At 47.1% G+C, this 7,820-nt stretch overlaps 1 long non-coding RNA gene across 1 annotated transcript; it reads left to right on the top strand.

Moving 5' to 3' along the window:
• The first annotated feature begins 1,064 nt into the window (after positions 1 to 1,064).
• LOC133267823 (uncharacterized) lies at positions 1,065 to 5,906 on the top strand. The gene is made up of 3 exons (XR_009742880.1): positions 1,065 to 1,193; positions 4,875 to 5,010; positions 5,771 to 5,906. It is a non-coding gene; the product is annotated as an uncharacterized LOC133267823 (long non-coding RNA).
• Positions 5,907 to 7,820: the final 1,914 nt, after the last annotated feature.

Below are 7,820 nucleotides of genomic sequence, written 5' to 3'. Positions count from 1 at the left end.
CCAATTACATGTTGTGTGTCCCAGAGACAAATAACTGTAATTGCAACTCAAAAGTGATTTCATAAACACTGAGATTCTTTTTGAAATGCAAAGTAGGGTGCATTATTTGAATTTTTGGTATAAATACGGGTTTAAATTAAATAGAGCCAATCATCCCACTAAAACAAAATTTCCGTCCATGTAGACATCCTTCAAAAAGGCCTTTTGCGGTGAATTGATCCACGGTGCATCTTGTTCTGCAGGATCAAACCATTTTCATTTCTCTGCAAAAATTATCCCAGTTATAGACAACAAAAGCCAGACATCTGGTAACTGGCAGCCACTCTGGCTATCAGCAGGTAGCAGTTTTCTTTTGAAACCATTCGGATTATGTGGCGCACCCAGGACAATAGGAATCTGATGAAGCCTTTGATATAATCTGTTGAGTTGTTGTTTTTTTTTTTTTTTTAAAGCTGCCTGGATGAAACAGAGCTAAAGAGATTTGCAGGAGATGATGCCCGCGAGCTGCATGTGCAATGCTGTGCGTGGGACTGGCTGCCATGTGGTATACTGTGAGTGGAAGGGAATGGCTGTAAGTGGGGAAAATGTCTAATACAATAGTAGTGGGGCATATGGATCAGAGTTTTGACTACTTGTTTCCTTCCCAGAGGCTGGCATGGGACATGTTAAAGGATGCTGGGGTTCACACAATCATAGACTCATGGGACTGTTTGGTTTGGAAGGGACCTACGAAATTCATCCAGTCCAACCACCTGCAATGAGCAGGGACATCTTCAACTAGGTCAGGTTGCTCAGGACCACATCCAGCTTGGGACATCTCTAGGGATGTGCATGCACCACCTCTCCAGGCAACTTGTGCCAGTGTTTTACCACCCTTGTTGTAAAGAATTCCTTACTCATGAAGAGGAGCGAGAGAGCAAGGAGAACCCAGGTGCCATGGGATTGAGCTGAAGCTGGTGAGGGTGATTTCCCTCCCTTGGTGTGCTGATGTCCTGTGGCAATGCCCCTTGCTACTATTGCTCTCTTATGAATGCTTTCTTTGTAACTAATGTTTTATGTTTCGGGTTACTAATTCTTGATAGAGGGATAAGGTGGACTCTTTTCAGGTTGCTTGTTCATGCCTGTTGCATCCCCAGTGGGTCTGCACACTCAGCCATCCCTTCAGGCACTCTCTTTTCTGGAAGTGGGGTGGAGTCAGTTTGTGTTGTGGACAAATTTCACTGAAGAAAAACACTCTGAGAAAAATAAAATGCTCTTATTTACAGGACCAAACCAAAATTTTTTTTTTTTTCTCTTTGTATATAACAAGAGGTCTGTTGAAAGCAGATACTTCCTGTTGCAGAGGAGCAACTAATGCTCAGGCTCAGAAGCACGCGTTTCCTAGGGTTACTTGCCCACAGGCTTCTATACTGCCTCCATGGTTCGGGCCAGTTTGTGGCATTGGACCAGTTTCCTTTTTGCAGGATATTCCCTTCTGTAGCTTGTACAGTCCCTGCAGGAAGAAGGCATGGAGAATCACAAAATCATAGACTCATGGAAGGGTTTGGGTTCTCAAACCATTGGAACTCATCCAGTTCCAACCTCCTGCCACAGGCAGGGATACCACTAGGGCAGCTTGCTCCAAGCCCCTGTGTCCAACCTGGCCTTAAACACTGCCAGGGATGGGGCAGCCACAGCTTCTCTGGGCACCCTGTGCCAGCGCCTCAGCACCCTCATTGTAAAGAACTTCTTCCTTATATCTAATCTAAATCTCCCCTGTTTATGTTTAAACCCATTCCCCTTGTACTGTTGCTACAATATGTCCCTGATGAAGAGTCCCTCTCCAACATCCCTGTAACACCCTTCAGACACTGGAAGTCGCTCTGAGATCTGCACACAGCTTCCCCTCTTTGGGCTGAACAGCCCCAAGTTTCCCAACTGTCAAGACTAAGAAATAATAATTTCATCTTCAAGGCAAACAGAGGATGGGTAGGGAAGGTGACAGGCACTTTGGGACATGGGGCTTTTCACCAATGTGATGCCTTGTCCTCTACTGGTTGTGCTTCTCCCTCAGCACTGCCATTTACTGATGGAGCGACATTTACTTTAGAAAGTAACTTCAGTGCCTCTGCCACAATATTGAATGATGTTAGCAAGATGGCTAGGAATGGATTTTTAAACTTGAAAGGAGATGATAACCTTGTCACATGATATGCCAGATGATGGGTAAATTGAAACTTCTCATCATTACTGAAAACAGCTACTACAGCCTACCCAGGATTTTCAGCATGACAGGGCTCATTTACTTCATATTTTAAACATTAAAGACAACAACAGGGGAGGCTGTCATTAAGATATCAGTGAATCAAACCATTGAATGAAGCATGAGTTCACCAGCAAGGAGTTAGCTGATCTTTAAAGTCAGAGTAGCTTAGAGGTGAAGGTGGTTGAAATTATAGCATTTATGTGCAGTGATATCATTAGGAAATGATGTCGTACCAAAAAGGGTGGTCAACTATGTCTACTTGCCTCCAGCCCGTTGTCTTGGTTTTGGCTGGGATGGAGTCAGTAGCTGTTACGGTGCTCTGTTTCGGATTTAGGGTGAGAATGATGTTGATTGTACACTGGTTTAGGTGTTGCTGAGCAGGGCTTACACTAAGCCAAGGACTTTCAGTGTCTCATACTGCCCTGCCAGTGAGGAGGCTGGGGGGCACAAGAACATGGGAGGGAACACAGTGAGGACAGGCAGAAGCTCTTCCCTGTGAGGGTGCTGAGGTGCTGGCACAGGGTGCCCAGAAAAGCTGTGGCTGCCCCATCCCTGGCAGTGTTCAAGGCCGGGTTGGACAGAGCCTTTGGTGACATGGTCTAGTGTGAAGTATCCCTGCCCATGGCAGGGGGTTGGAACTGGATGATGTTAAGGTTGTTTACAACCTTTAGCATTCTATGATTATATGGTTCTATGCTGTCATTCCATGCCACATGATGTCATGCTCAGCATATAAACTGGGGGGAAGATGGCAGGGGTCACTGCTTGTAGACTGGCTGGGCTCCATGGAGCCTTCTCTTGTCCAGGCTGACCCAGCCCAGCTCTCTCAGCCTGGCTCCAGAGCAGAGCTGCTCCAGCCCTTGCAGCATCTCCATGGCCTCCTCTAGACTCACTCCAACAGGTCAATGGCCAGACAAGCCCATAAACCCGTTGACACGGCAAAGACTCCAGTGAGAGTTACAGAGAGAGCAGCCACCATGTGCAGCACCTCCTGGAGCAGGTCCTCAACTGCCCCAGCTGGCTCAGATCTCCCCTTTGAAAAGGTACATTTTTTAAGTCATGGACACAGATTTTTGCGTGTTCTTTGACTATTTTTACCCACCATGTTAAAGTGAGGATTCCTCGCAAGCGGCTGAAGCACGTGTTCTTGCTGTCTTCCTATGCTTAGTGAGAGTCTTTGGGGTGGCTGGTGAAGCAAAGGAAGATTCTTTGTTATAAAAAACAACCTTAAGAACCTCCTGTGTCTTTTGAAATCATTGTTTTGGTGTCTTCACTGGTGGCTGCCAAACACTTTGAGACTGCTTTCACCCATTCCCCGGCTCTTTTGGGATTGGATTTACATTACTGCCAGCTGTAATTGCAGCTGCCTCTGCCCACCCAGCCCTACTCAAAGTTCCTCCCAGGAGAGCTTATTACAGTGAGAGTTCTCATCCTTTGTGGATCTTGAACTGAGATGAAGTACCTGCCCAGCCCAGGGAGAGTTTTATTGCCCAGGGAACTGGGGATTTTTAGTTGTTTTTTCACCAGTTTCCTCTGGTCTCTGAGGAGGCAGGAGCCTAACAATACAATATAAGGCTCAGAAGTCCATCATCTGGGGAAATTTTGGGATAACCCTTTTTTCCTCAGATGCTTTTGCACAGACAATGTGATTCATGCCCTAGAAGGATGGCTCCTCCTTGCTCTGTCATGGGGCATATCCCTGTGCTGATGCTTCCAGGATGAAAGATGACAGGAAAGCAGAATGCAGCCCGCCCCCCCGCACCCCAGGTACCACCCTGGGGGTATGTGCTAGTCCCTCAGGCCATAATCAGCTGCAGCCCAGGAGCTCCCCAGGAAATTGCCTGTGGGCTTATTCAAAAGCTGTGCCAGAGACTGGGTTAATAACTCATCATCAGTACAGCTGGGAATGTTGCTTCCCATGGCTTCTAATATGCAGGTATGGATGGAGCAGGATGGCTTGCGTACGTGTGGGCATCATTTCCTTGCGTGGGGTGAATGGCTCTGAATCTCAGTGATCCAGAAGCAGCAGGGGAGGGAGCTGGGCTCAGATTCCCATGCTCTGTCGATGCGCTGGGATGAGGAGCAGCTCCTATCTCACTGCATGTATAGGCTTTCCCTTACCCTTAGGAAAGTGCTGTTCTTTCTTTCTGACCTAGAGGGATGGTTCAGCTGGAATTGCTTTGAGTCTGTAGCAATTTAGCAGCACCAGCAACAAGCTGAGTCTGTCGATGAGGCTGCTAGGGCTGAGCTAGCCCGATACAGAGTGATGCACCCTGGCGCTCACTGATCTTGCCGTGATTGGAGAACAGTGGAACTCCAGCCCTGAGCTGGGTTTATTCAGTTTGCTGGCAATATTTCACGATTTGACTGGTTGAAATGTTTCTGAGAGAGAAAGCTCACTGGAGAGCCTGTAAATGGAGCATTGGGGATGTATTCTAAGGGAGAACCTGCCAGGGTGTTCAAGGGAAGCATGGGGAGAGGTTTGAGCTGTTTCTCATTATTGCAGCAATGTGGTATATGGGGCTCCTGACAGGGTTGGGCATTTGATGTTAGCAAAACTGCAAATTGCATTGGTAGCAAATAGGGGTTGTGTGGCATCAAAACCTGACTGTTTTTGCTTAGGCACCAGGTTTTAGGCTCCAAGTGAAAAATGATGCACGAACTCAGCTGTGATATCTGTGCAAGGAAGGGAAAACCCAAAGGTGTGGGTAGGATGCCACTAGCTGGTCACTGGTTTGCTGCTTTGCCCTCCTGCTATTCACAAGGTAAGAAGGACTTGACTAAAGGGGTGGTTCCTGTTTCATATTGTTAAATGGAACCAGGTGTGGGCTGGGGAAGGTGCCTGGGGCAAGGGCACACCATGCTGTAACAGCGGGCCCTCATTTGGCTGGGCTTTCATCCCATCCTCTGGAAAATGGCAGGTTTTGGATGTAGCGCTTCATCTCCCAGGATTCAAGTGGGCCTGATGCCATATTCCTTTGCTCCAGCCCAGGCTGCAGTCACCGAGAGCCCCTCAAAGCCTGAGGGACTCCCTGGCATCTCTCTTTGCATCTTAGATCCCATTTAACCTGCAGATCCAGGGGTTTCCCAGTGGATCTGATGGGAGGATTTAGCCTTTGGAAATACTCAGATTGAGATACATAATGCAGTGCTGCTGAAAAGCTGCAAGCATTAGCAGATCAATTATCTATTTCAAAGAACAAGTATGTAAAACCATTGCTGTTCAGCAAGTCTTTCAGCACCTATGTTAATTCCGAGCCTTTATGAGTATAAAGTCTGCAATGCTCTTATGCTCTCCCTGTGTCAATGCTGCCATCAACCTGCACTGCTCAAGGCAAATGGAAACCTAACAGGAACAGGGATGGTTTTACTGGTGTTGTCTTTTTGGGGCTGAAATAGCAAGAGAAAGATTGATTTTTGAGAAAAAAAAAATTAATATCTAGATAAAACTGGGTGTAAGCCTAGGCATAGGAAAAAGTGTTTAACTGTTTGCACTGTGCTGGTAGCATCTCCTGCCTTTTACAGGTGGGATTTTCTGTGGCAAACCTTCCTGGAAAGCAATGAAAACAAAAAATTAAAGTTAAGATTGTTTAAAAAGTTCCCAACCAACCATGTCAGCAAACGGGAGAGCTCTGTCCCCTTTGCGTAACTCCTGCCATTCACCTGGGGACTCACACTCTTTGCCAGGGCAATCGAGGGAGGAGTGTCTACACTATTAAAAAGGCAGGTATTGATTTACTAATTAGTGCCACTGACAGGACATTGCAGCCCATGCAATCTAATGTGTGGCACTTGAGTTGCCTCTGAGCTCAATGGCCAGCTGGACTTACTCTGTTTCTCCTCTGCGTCACTGGCACGGTCAGCTTTTATGTATTTGTGTATTATTGCTGGTTTATGAGAGCCTGTCAGAAACGTTGATATCCCAAAAGCAGCTTCAAAAACACCAGTTCAGGATGGTGGCAAGCAGGGGACAGGCAGTGATGTGACCGAGTTAGGGGTGGCCCTGGCACCAGCAGCAAGGGGGCTGGCTCCCCGCAAGCTTCACGTGCAGCACATGTGAGCTGACAGCAAAGTGATCTGCTGCCAGTCACTCAGCTCTGATCAGCACTGATGATAACAGAGCGAGCTGGGAGCAAAAGAGGGATTTTCAGAGTTCGCAGTTACTTCAGTAATTTATTACAGTTATTACAGTCGCTGAGGACTGCAGAGCAGCCCCTGCTGCATGCTCCAGCAGGCAGAAAACCCGGTGAAATAACATATTGGGTAATTTTCTCCTAAATTTGGCTTTTCAGTTGAACAGGGCTAGATGTAGTGGGATGCTGCGGAGGCAGGATCCTTTCCACAGGGCTCAAGGTCCCCAAAGCTGATGTGAAGAGCTGGCTGGTGTGTGTGTACTACACAGCAAGACCAACAACCATGCTTTTCCTTCAGGGAGAATACATCTGAGCTTTATATTATGTGAATAATACACACATACGCTGTCCTTTATTTCCATATATATCGCATGCACATATACTTTATGTATGCTATGAAACACCTCTACTGGTTCCTGTTGGCTCCAGCCCTTTTTAAAGACCCTGCAGGTCCGGATTGCTTTTCCCTCAGCAGGTTAATTTTATTCTATAACCTTCCCTCTGTCAGAGACCTTCTTGCCATTATGGTGTTTGGGCAAGATTTAGCTAATAATTACCTTCTGTTAGGAAAAATGATTTGGCACAAGAAACCTTCCTTGGCTTCTGCTGGAGAGCTTCTGAGTGAGGCTGCTTTAATATCCGCCTCAGAAATTGTCACCATACAACAGCAAGTCTGCGCTGGGAAACGGGAAAGGGATTGTGGCTGTAGCACCACTAGAAACTAGATTTAGAGTCTATTTTCTCTGTGGGATGAGAAGATAGCTCCAGTTAACAGCCTGAGCTGGATTATATGAACCTTGTCCCTGTGTGGCATTTCTTTTCTAGAGATATGGAGGTAATTCCCTGATCTGGGTAGAGAGCTGTAGTAGGTAATCCACAGGCTTCCCCACCACTTCCACAGGCATCCATCATACCTGGCTGCTCTTAATGGTAGCTTCATGTGTTACAGACCTGGCCAAAACAAGCTATTCTATCACAGCCTAACAACAGTAACCAAAATATGGCTTTTCCAGCCTTGCATGAAGTCATTTGAAGATTTTTGTCTTCATCCCAGTGAAGTCCATGATTTAATCTGGAAAGCTTGTGATGGTTCGTGGAGTGAAGTGACAGCTCTCCATCCTTCCTGCTGGAGCCAAAGCCAGCCTCTGAGGATGGACTAACAGGGTGAAGAGCTGAGGGTTGCAAGCACCTCTGCAGGTTGTCTGGTCCCATCTCTTCTCAAGCAGGATCAGCTACAGCCAGCTGCCCAGGACTGTGTCCAGTTGGATTTTGAACATCTCCAAGGATGGAGACTTCCCAGGCTTCCTGGTTGACCTGCTCCAGTGCTCAGCTATGTCCAGAGTACATCCAGTGTATCCCTGTCTCTTCTGCACTGGGCAGCCCAGACCTGGATCCAGCACCACAGGTGTGTCTCACCAGTGCTGCACAGGGAGGATGCTCAT

Source organism: Pezoporus flaviventris, unplaced genomic scaffold, assembly GCF_033815535.1.
Source record: "Pezoporus flaviventris isolate CSIRO_AGI_PZ_B2104156 unplaced genomic scaffold, CSIRO_AGI_Pfla_v1 ptg000010l, whole genome shotgun sequence".
NCBI classification, from domain to species: Eukaryota; Metazoa; Chordata; class Aves; order Psittaciformes; family Psittacidae; genus Pezoporus; species Pezoporus flaviventris.
The sequence above is the reverse complement of the archived record's forward strand: the minus strand, read 5'-3'. Positions and strand labels throughout refer to the sequence as shown.